Genomic DNA, 8,402 nt, shown 5'->3' on the forward strand with positions numbered 1-8,402 from the left:
AATCTGATTATAGGCCATTAGCTTGCTTCGGTAATCTTCATCAACTGTCGCTTTGGTGTAACAACTCGTTTTCAGTGAAATCGGAATAGTGGTTTTGGGACAACAAATTCGAGTCCGAAAGAAAAATTATTTTAATATTATTGCATGGTCTGCATTATGGTAGAGAATTCATATGAAAATTTCGTTAAGAAAATTTTACCGATTCCAGGTTTAATTAAGGGAAAATGACTAAATTGCATAAAATGTGAAAGTTGAATTCTAGTAGTTAGAAGGATCAAATAGTTATGGAATTCAAAATTTCAGGTCCTTTTAAGGAAAATAGACCATTAAGAGAAGTTAGTAGATATTTATGATGATTCATCCGTGGAAAACTAAATAAAGAAAAGGACTAAATTGGAGATTGAAATAATTAAAGATGATAATAAACTAATATCATCTTAATTCATCATCTTCCCCAAATTAAAATACATGGAAACCCTAGCTAAGATAAAAGAGTTCAAGCAAGCTTAATTGGCTCAATTGGGTAAACTTCTTGTCTCGTTTTTGGTAATTTTTATATTTTCGAGATCGTAATAACCTAATCTAACTATTTTGGGGATCAATTTGTAAAGTTATCAAAGATTAAAATTTTTCCATGGATGAGTTTACTGAAATTTTGAAATTTATGGTAGAAAACGAAAGGTTGTTGATAGATAAACAACTTTTGTAAAGGAAATTTTCATGAAATTGTGATTTAAGGACTAAATTGAAAAGATGAAAAATTCATGGAAATCTTCTGATTTTTGTGAAATACATGGACTGTAAATGTTATATGAAAAATTTGGCTAGGCTTGGAATAAAAATTAAATTGGATGAATTTCATTTCCGAGCCTAGGAACATATCGGAATTAATTTAAAGTATAGGGGCAAAATGATACTTTTGCCTAAAATTTGAATTGAATAGGAATTGAATTAAATTGAGTTAAATTTACTCGTATAGATCCGGGTAGACCTAGTACGGAGTTGGATCGAGGAAAACAAAAAGTAGTAGATTAGTAAATTCTTGTGTACAAACAAGTGTCGAGGTAAGTTCGTGTAACTAAATTGTGTATGTTTACATGTTTGAGTGAAATGTTGTACATATGAATGTTAAATTATGAATTTGGTATGCTTAGGAAATAAATTCATAAATCCAATAATGCCCGGTAAATAATAAATCCTATTTGAATACATGAAATTCGATTGGATACTGGGCTTTTGTATTGGCTAAAGTCTTACATATGTTGCAGACACACCATAGCTCGAAAGAGCATCCCGTTATTAGCTCTCATGAGCTTTCTGTTAAATGGTTCTTTCGATCTTCCCGTTATAGCTTTTCGAAGCGTCTCGATAAGTTGTGATTCTACATGTGTTGTGGACACACTTGAGCTCCTATGATCTTCTCAATTATATGGCTCTTCGTGAGCTTCCCGTTAATTGGCTGTTTGAGAGCTTCCTGAATAATGGCTCTCCAAAGCTTCCTGATATGGCTCACGTGAACTTCCCGAGATATGGTTATCCATGGCTCTTCAGAGCTACCCATTATAGGCTCGCACGAGCTTTCCGAATGACCCTTATGAGCTTTCTGTTTTAGCCCGGATAAGCTTCCCATTTATGCGCTCTCACAAGCACTCCTGGATATGAGTTGACAGACTTACCATATAGTACACTTTGAGTGTACTACCCATGTATCCATCGATATTTTAAATGATTCAACGGGTAAAGTTTTGGTATGAAATAATATGAATTCATGATGAAATATTATAAATATAAATACTTGAAATATAAGAATATGATACTCATATGTTTATTTGATACTTGAAGTGATAGATACATATATGAGGAAATGGTATATTGATGAGCTCATCCATATTCCTTGGTATTTATATGAATTTACATAACTAACATGCTTGATGAGGATTTATGTGTGTTTAGGCTATTGATTTTACTGATTTGGATGTGCTATGAGTGCTTATTTTAAATGAACATGATTGGTAAGTTAATTTCCTGTTATACAAACTTACTAAGCATTATATGCTTACTCTGTTTATTTTCCTTTATTTTATAGTGCTCGGAAGCTCGTAAAGGTTGAAAATCAGTCGGAGCATCATCACACTATCCTTCAGCTAGTTTTAGTAAAAATAGCAAACTTATTTTGGTGTAATGGATGTATAGGTTAAATTGGCTAATGATGGCATGTATATGGTTGGTTGTAACTAGTCATTGGAATGGCTAGAGATGATATGTTTGATGTATGTATAGATGGTTATATCATGTTTAATATATATGTGCTTGGTATGATAGATTGAATTTTATAAACTTATATGATTATACAAATAGGTAAGCTTGAATACTTAAATACATGTGATGATATATTATGCATAAGATTTGTTTTGGCTTGGTTTTAGTATCTTGAATTGGTTGGTGAATGTATTCAAGTGTTTTTGTAGGATGAAGGCAAATTTGGGTGGAAAAAGTTGTCTTGAAAATGGCCTATTTTCGTCCACACAGGTAGACACACGGGCATGCGTTTTAGCTGTGTGTCCCTTGCATCTTAAAATTTCAAAAATAGACTACTCAGGTATTTTCACACAGGCAGAGACACGGGCATGTGTCTCAGTCGTGTGTGCCACATAGCTTCACACACGGGCGTGTGACGTGACCGTGTGAACCCTACACCTTAATTATGCAAGTCAGTATGCTCACACGACCTAGCACACGGGCGTGTGGCTCAGCCGTGTGACTAAGTCAGTATGTAACCTAATTTGGAAATGGGCTGAAACAAGGCCATGTGCCTCACATCAAATGCCCACACGGTCTGGGACACGAGCGTGTCACTTGGCCGTGTAAGCCATACGGCCTGGCACACGGATGTGTGTTACTTGCACCTTTTTTTTTTTTGAAATTTCGTGAAAAATTTTATGAGTTCCTGGTTCAGTCCTGACTTGTTTTAAGTGTATATTTTGGGTCTCGAGAGCCCATTTAAGGGATAATATGATTGATTTCGGATATGAATAGTAAATGATATAAGTTTTTCTGTAATAGATCTGTAAATTTTGGTAATGCTCCGTAACCCTGTTCTGGCGACGGATATGGGTTAAGGGTGTTACATTTGGGTTCCTCATCAATCAACTAGTCAATATCCTAGCAGGATCTTTCGATACTTCCACTAGAATAACGAGTCAGCAATGACTACTTATCTTCTGACCTCATAGTCCAGACCAGTTTGGGGTTAAGATGTTCACAGATAAGCCATATCAATTTTGGGTTAATTCCTACATTGATAACTTCCTAGGGTCGTCAAGCCTAGGTTTTTAGGTTCTTCCTTTCCCAAATAGTTGATTTGTTAAGTATCCTTACAAAATAGTTAATAGATCATACCTCCACGCTAATCCCCCATAAAGGGATGAGTACCTCATGGTTTTCATAAACAAAATAGAGTCGATATAAAGCTTAAACATGATGAATGAATCAAAAGTATAGAGCTTAGGAAAAAGACTGATTTGTGTTATGAATGAAAGTGAATTCAAAAGGCTTGATCATATCCACAAATCAAATCTCTCGAAATAACACAAAGAACAAACTGGAAATAAATCTAAAACCTAAGGAAAGAAAAACTTGAATTAAAATTAAAAGAGATATTCTAATCTAAGTCAATGGTGTCCATAACATGTGACAAATGAGCCTATTTATAGATTTGAGGTGGTTGTCATCCTTAACCCTAGGTTAGCTAACGTTCTCGAGCTTTAAGTTGGATTATGCAAACCAAAGCTCCCCTTAGCTCGTACTAATTCTCGTCCAAAATCAATGTCACGACACATCAAAACTTGTGCCGCGACATTGAAATCAATATACTTTTCTTTGGGATGTCTTCAAGGGTATGTCGCAACACCCTTAGGCTGTGTCACGACGTCAAAGGCAGTCTCAAAATTTCTCCATTCTACTCCCTATTTGCAACATCAAACCCTCTGTGTTGCGACATAGTGACCAGTATTGGTTTACCACACCTTCTAATGGTCTTCTGCTTATTTACAAAGTTCATTAACTCACCCTAGGCCTTATTCAGTCCTTAAGGTCAATAAAAGACTCAATTTTCACATTTGATTGACTTTAATTAAACTTACTAAAACATAATTAAAACCTAATGATAATAATTATTTTCAAGCTCCTAAAGTGTGAAAATTAGTTTAATCTGCTACACTGAATTACGACAGATCAGGTGCCTCCCAGCATAATCACTTAATTTAACTAATTAATTTTTTAATCAATTAAACTTGCACAAGTAAAATATTGCATCAATTAGCAATCATCCTCATAGATTGAATTAACTAAATCAATTATTTATTAACATAACGTAATATCAATAAATAAACAAGATTTTACTCAACTAAATGAACACCATCAAATGTGCATAATAATTCCTTCAAGATTTTATTGAATAATAAACATAAAGCTTCATAATAATTCCAGCATAACTAGATTAGAACATAGTGATTGGCAATAAATCACAAGTAAACATGTATTTAGTAGCATGAACACAAAATGAAATTAAAAAAGGAAAAAAGAACTCTAGGTGGTTCACGGTGGTTTCTTTCTTGGTGCACACTGTTCTTCCTCTTCCATATTCTTAAAATGCCACAAAATAAGCTTGAATAAACTTATAACTGGATTACTCACACTTGAAGAAACTCTTCTTCTCTTGAGAAGAAATAAAGGAAATTCTCAGAAAAAGGAGATTGCATGAGAGGAAGATGAATGAATGAGAGAATGAGTGATGGATACCTTGAATTGGAAATGATGGTTGCTATTTATACACATTTTGGTGGCTAAAAATAGCATGAGCAGCCTCTTAATTTTCTCATTCTCATGGCCGACCTTGAATGGGAGAAAGAGGGTTGATTAAATTTGTTATTTTTAGTTGTGTGCTAAAATAGGAAGCATGGAAAGTGGAGGGGTTGGAACGACATTAAAGTGAACTTTTGGGCAAGTTTGCATAGTTCAAAATCAGCTAAAAATAGCTTATTTTGGTAGTTGATTTTTCTTAATGGATCAGCCTCTCCAATTAATTGTTCAGGCATCTTCCTTTCTTCATCTTTGGACGGTTAAACTCTCAATTCAAGATGAATTTATTTGAACTTGTAGAGTAACTTTTCCTTGTTGATTTGGATGTATAATATGTTTATCTTGCATGCATGGATCAACTAACAATTCAGCTTCCCTTGGTTGGCCACGCATGTCACCTTTTAGGGTCAATCGCCTCGAAATTCATCCTAACCTGCATAGTTTCAATCACTAATTTCACAAATTATTTAACTAAGTAATAATTCATGAAATTTGGAAATAAAAAATATAATTTAATTCCCATGAGTCTCAATTTAAAAAAATAACATTTTCAATAAAATTTTGGAAATTAATTACAAATCACCCAAAATCCACAAGAATTATGATTGAAAGAGATTACGACAACTCTATATTTTTTAGAGTTTTCACTGCCCACACTTGGTTCTTTTCCACTCTATTTAATATTTATTAGAGGGTGACTCTTATTCTACTTTGCTAAAAAATTAAAATAAGGAAATGAGAAGAGTGAGTATTAAACCTAGGACCTCTAGGGAGTGTGTTAACTACTTAACCACTAGACCAAGGTCATTTCTTAGTTAACTATTACTTCTAATTCTATATATTTTGGGGAGTTACAAAATAATATAGAATTATAGGGACCAAAAATTTAAATTACAAAGACAAAAAAGCTGAAATACATGGAAAAAGTTTTTAATAATATTAACAACTATCAGATAGAATTTTTCATTTTATTTCATTTAAAATTATATTATCCTTTATCAAACAATCTAGTTATATTCACTATTTAATTTTAAATAAAATGTCAAACATATTTTATAACTTAAATTCAACGCTTAATTTTTTAATATTTATTTTTTCAATACATACTTTCTCAACATTTAATCTTTAAATATATCAAATCTCATTGTCACCATTGTGTCTTCTTAATGATAAATATGATCATTGTCAAAAAATAACAGTGATAAATTGCTTGTTCGGGAACAAACAACTCGTGGTTACGTTCCTAATTTATCAACCCACACAATGCCAATGAGAGGATATCATTAAATCTTTAATTAAGCTATGAATTCCACTGTTGCTAGTAAAGCCATGTCTTACACAAGTCATGTACCCAACATACCAGCTATGGGCTCGATCATCTTTAGAGCATAAGCCTCCACTTATATCAAAGTACATCCGTTGCATACGCATGGTAAGTGACTAACTAAGGATTTAAGTAAATCACATCATGAACGTCATAAGTGAATTAATTCAAAAACGGATTCATAATTAATTCATCTTTGGTCCAATCCAATGTATCATTCTACCAATGAATACATCTATGTCTCTACCCGTTGAGTCAATTGCTCCGATAGCCAAGACTAGCCATCTCTTCAATTGGAATTATAGATGACATAATAATCCTTCTTAGTATTTGAACCAAATGCTCACTTTGATTCTTGCAATGTAAACGTTCTTACAATGCAACTTATCTTCAGTTTGAACTTAGACATCAATAAGCTAATATTTTCTTGTCTCAATTTCGTTATGCATGTAAAATATAAAAAACAGAAATAAAAAGGACATAATAGTGAAATGTGAAATTAACTTTATTTACTTCTTCACCATTCAAATAAATAGAAAAGAGTTACATATTTACTACAATATGAGCACATTTCCCAACAATGTGTTAATGCAAGAAGGAAAAGTGGTAGTATATGCTTATAGGCAACTAAAACCACATGAAAAGAACTATATGACGCATGATCTAGAATTGGTTACGGTGGTGTTCGCGTTAAAAATCTAGAGGCCCTACCTGTAAAGAGAAATATGTTATATTTACACATATCATCAAATTTTGAAGTACTTCTTAACTCAAAAAGGCTTGAACTTGAGGCAACGAAGATGGATTGAATTGTTGAAAGATTATGATTTTATTATTGATTATCAACTCGTGAAGGCAAATGTAGTAGCTGATGCTTTGAGCAGAAAATCTTTGGCAACCTCAAAAGTAATGAATCCTCACTTGGAGGTGAAGCAAAATGGTGAGTTATCAGTTGAGTTAAAGGTGAAACTAACTCTCTTGTAGGAGGTAATAGATGCACAAAAAGAAGATAAAGAATTGTCGAGGATTAAGAAACAACTTGAAGAAAGGAGAAATAGTAAATTTGAGATTGATAGTGACGGTGGTGAGAATTTAAGGTTTCATGGCAGATTGTGGGTACCTAATCAATAATATTTAAAGAAAGGCATTTTGAATGAAGCATATCACATTTCTTTCGCTTTACATCCAAGGAGTAATAAGATGTATCACGACTTGAATCCCTTTTATTGGTGGAAAGGTATGAAAAAGGATATAGTTGAATACGTCTCTAGATGTTTGACATGTCAACAAGTGAAAGCAAAGCATTAAGTTCCATCGGGATTGTTACAACCAATAAGCATACCAGAGTAGAAATGGGATAGAATTACCATAGATTCTGTATCGAGGTTACCACTTTCACTAAAAAGAAAAGACCCTATTTGGGTAATAGTAGATCGATTGACGAATTCTGCCTATACAGACTGATTTCTTCATGGAAAAGTTTTCAGAATTGTATATTGATGAGATAATGAGATTACATGGGGTGCCAGTATCCATCATCTCTAATCGGGATCTGAGGTTTACTTCAAAGTTTCGGGAAAAACTACATGAAGCTTTGGGTACTCAATTGAATTCCAACATTGTATTCACCTTCAAACAAATGGACAATCAAAAAGAGTAATTCAGATTGTAGAAGACATGTTCAGAAGTTGCGTCATTGAGTTTGAGGGTAGTTGCAAAAGGTATTTACCTTTAGTTGAATTCACTTACAACAATAGTTATCAATCTAGTATTCAAATGGCACTGTATAAAGCATTGTATGGAAGAAAATGTAGAACTCCTGTGTACTGGAAAAATTTGAGTGAAAACAAATTAGTGGGTCTAGATTTGATTAAAGAGACAGAAGAGAAGGTGAAGTTGATCAAAGACCATTTAAAAGCAGCCTTAGATAGACAGAAGTCTTATGTCGATCTCAAAAGGAATGATATTGAATAAAATATAGATGATAAATTATTTGTTAAAGGTATCATTGTGGAAGAAGATTATCTGATTCGAGAAGAAAGAAAAATTAAGTCATAGGTTCATCAGACCATATGAAATTTTACAACAGGTTGGCCCAGTTGCCTATCAGTTAGCTTTACCCCAAGAGTTGGATAGAGTCCACAATGTTTTCCATGTGTCAATGCTACAGAGGTACCAATCTAATACATCTCACGTGATTACTCCAGAACTAATAAAA

Source organism: Gossypium hirsutum, chromosome D02, assembly GCF_007990345.1.
Source record: "Gossypium hirsutum isolate 1008001.06 chromosome D02, Gossypium_hirsutum_v2.1, whole genome shotgun sequence".
In the NCBI taxonomy this organism is placed as follows: Eukaryota; Viridiplantae; Streptophyta; class Magnoliopsida; order Malvales; family Malvaceae; genus Gossypium; species Gossypium hirsutum.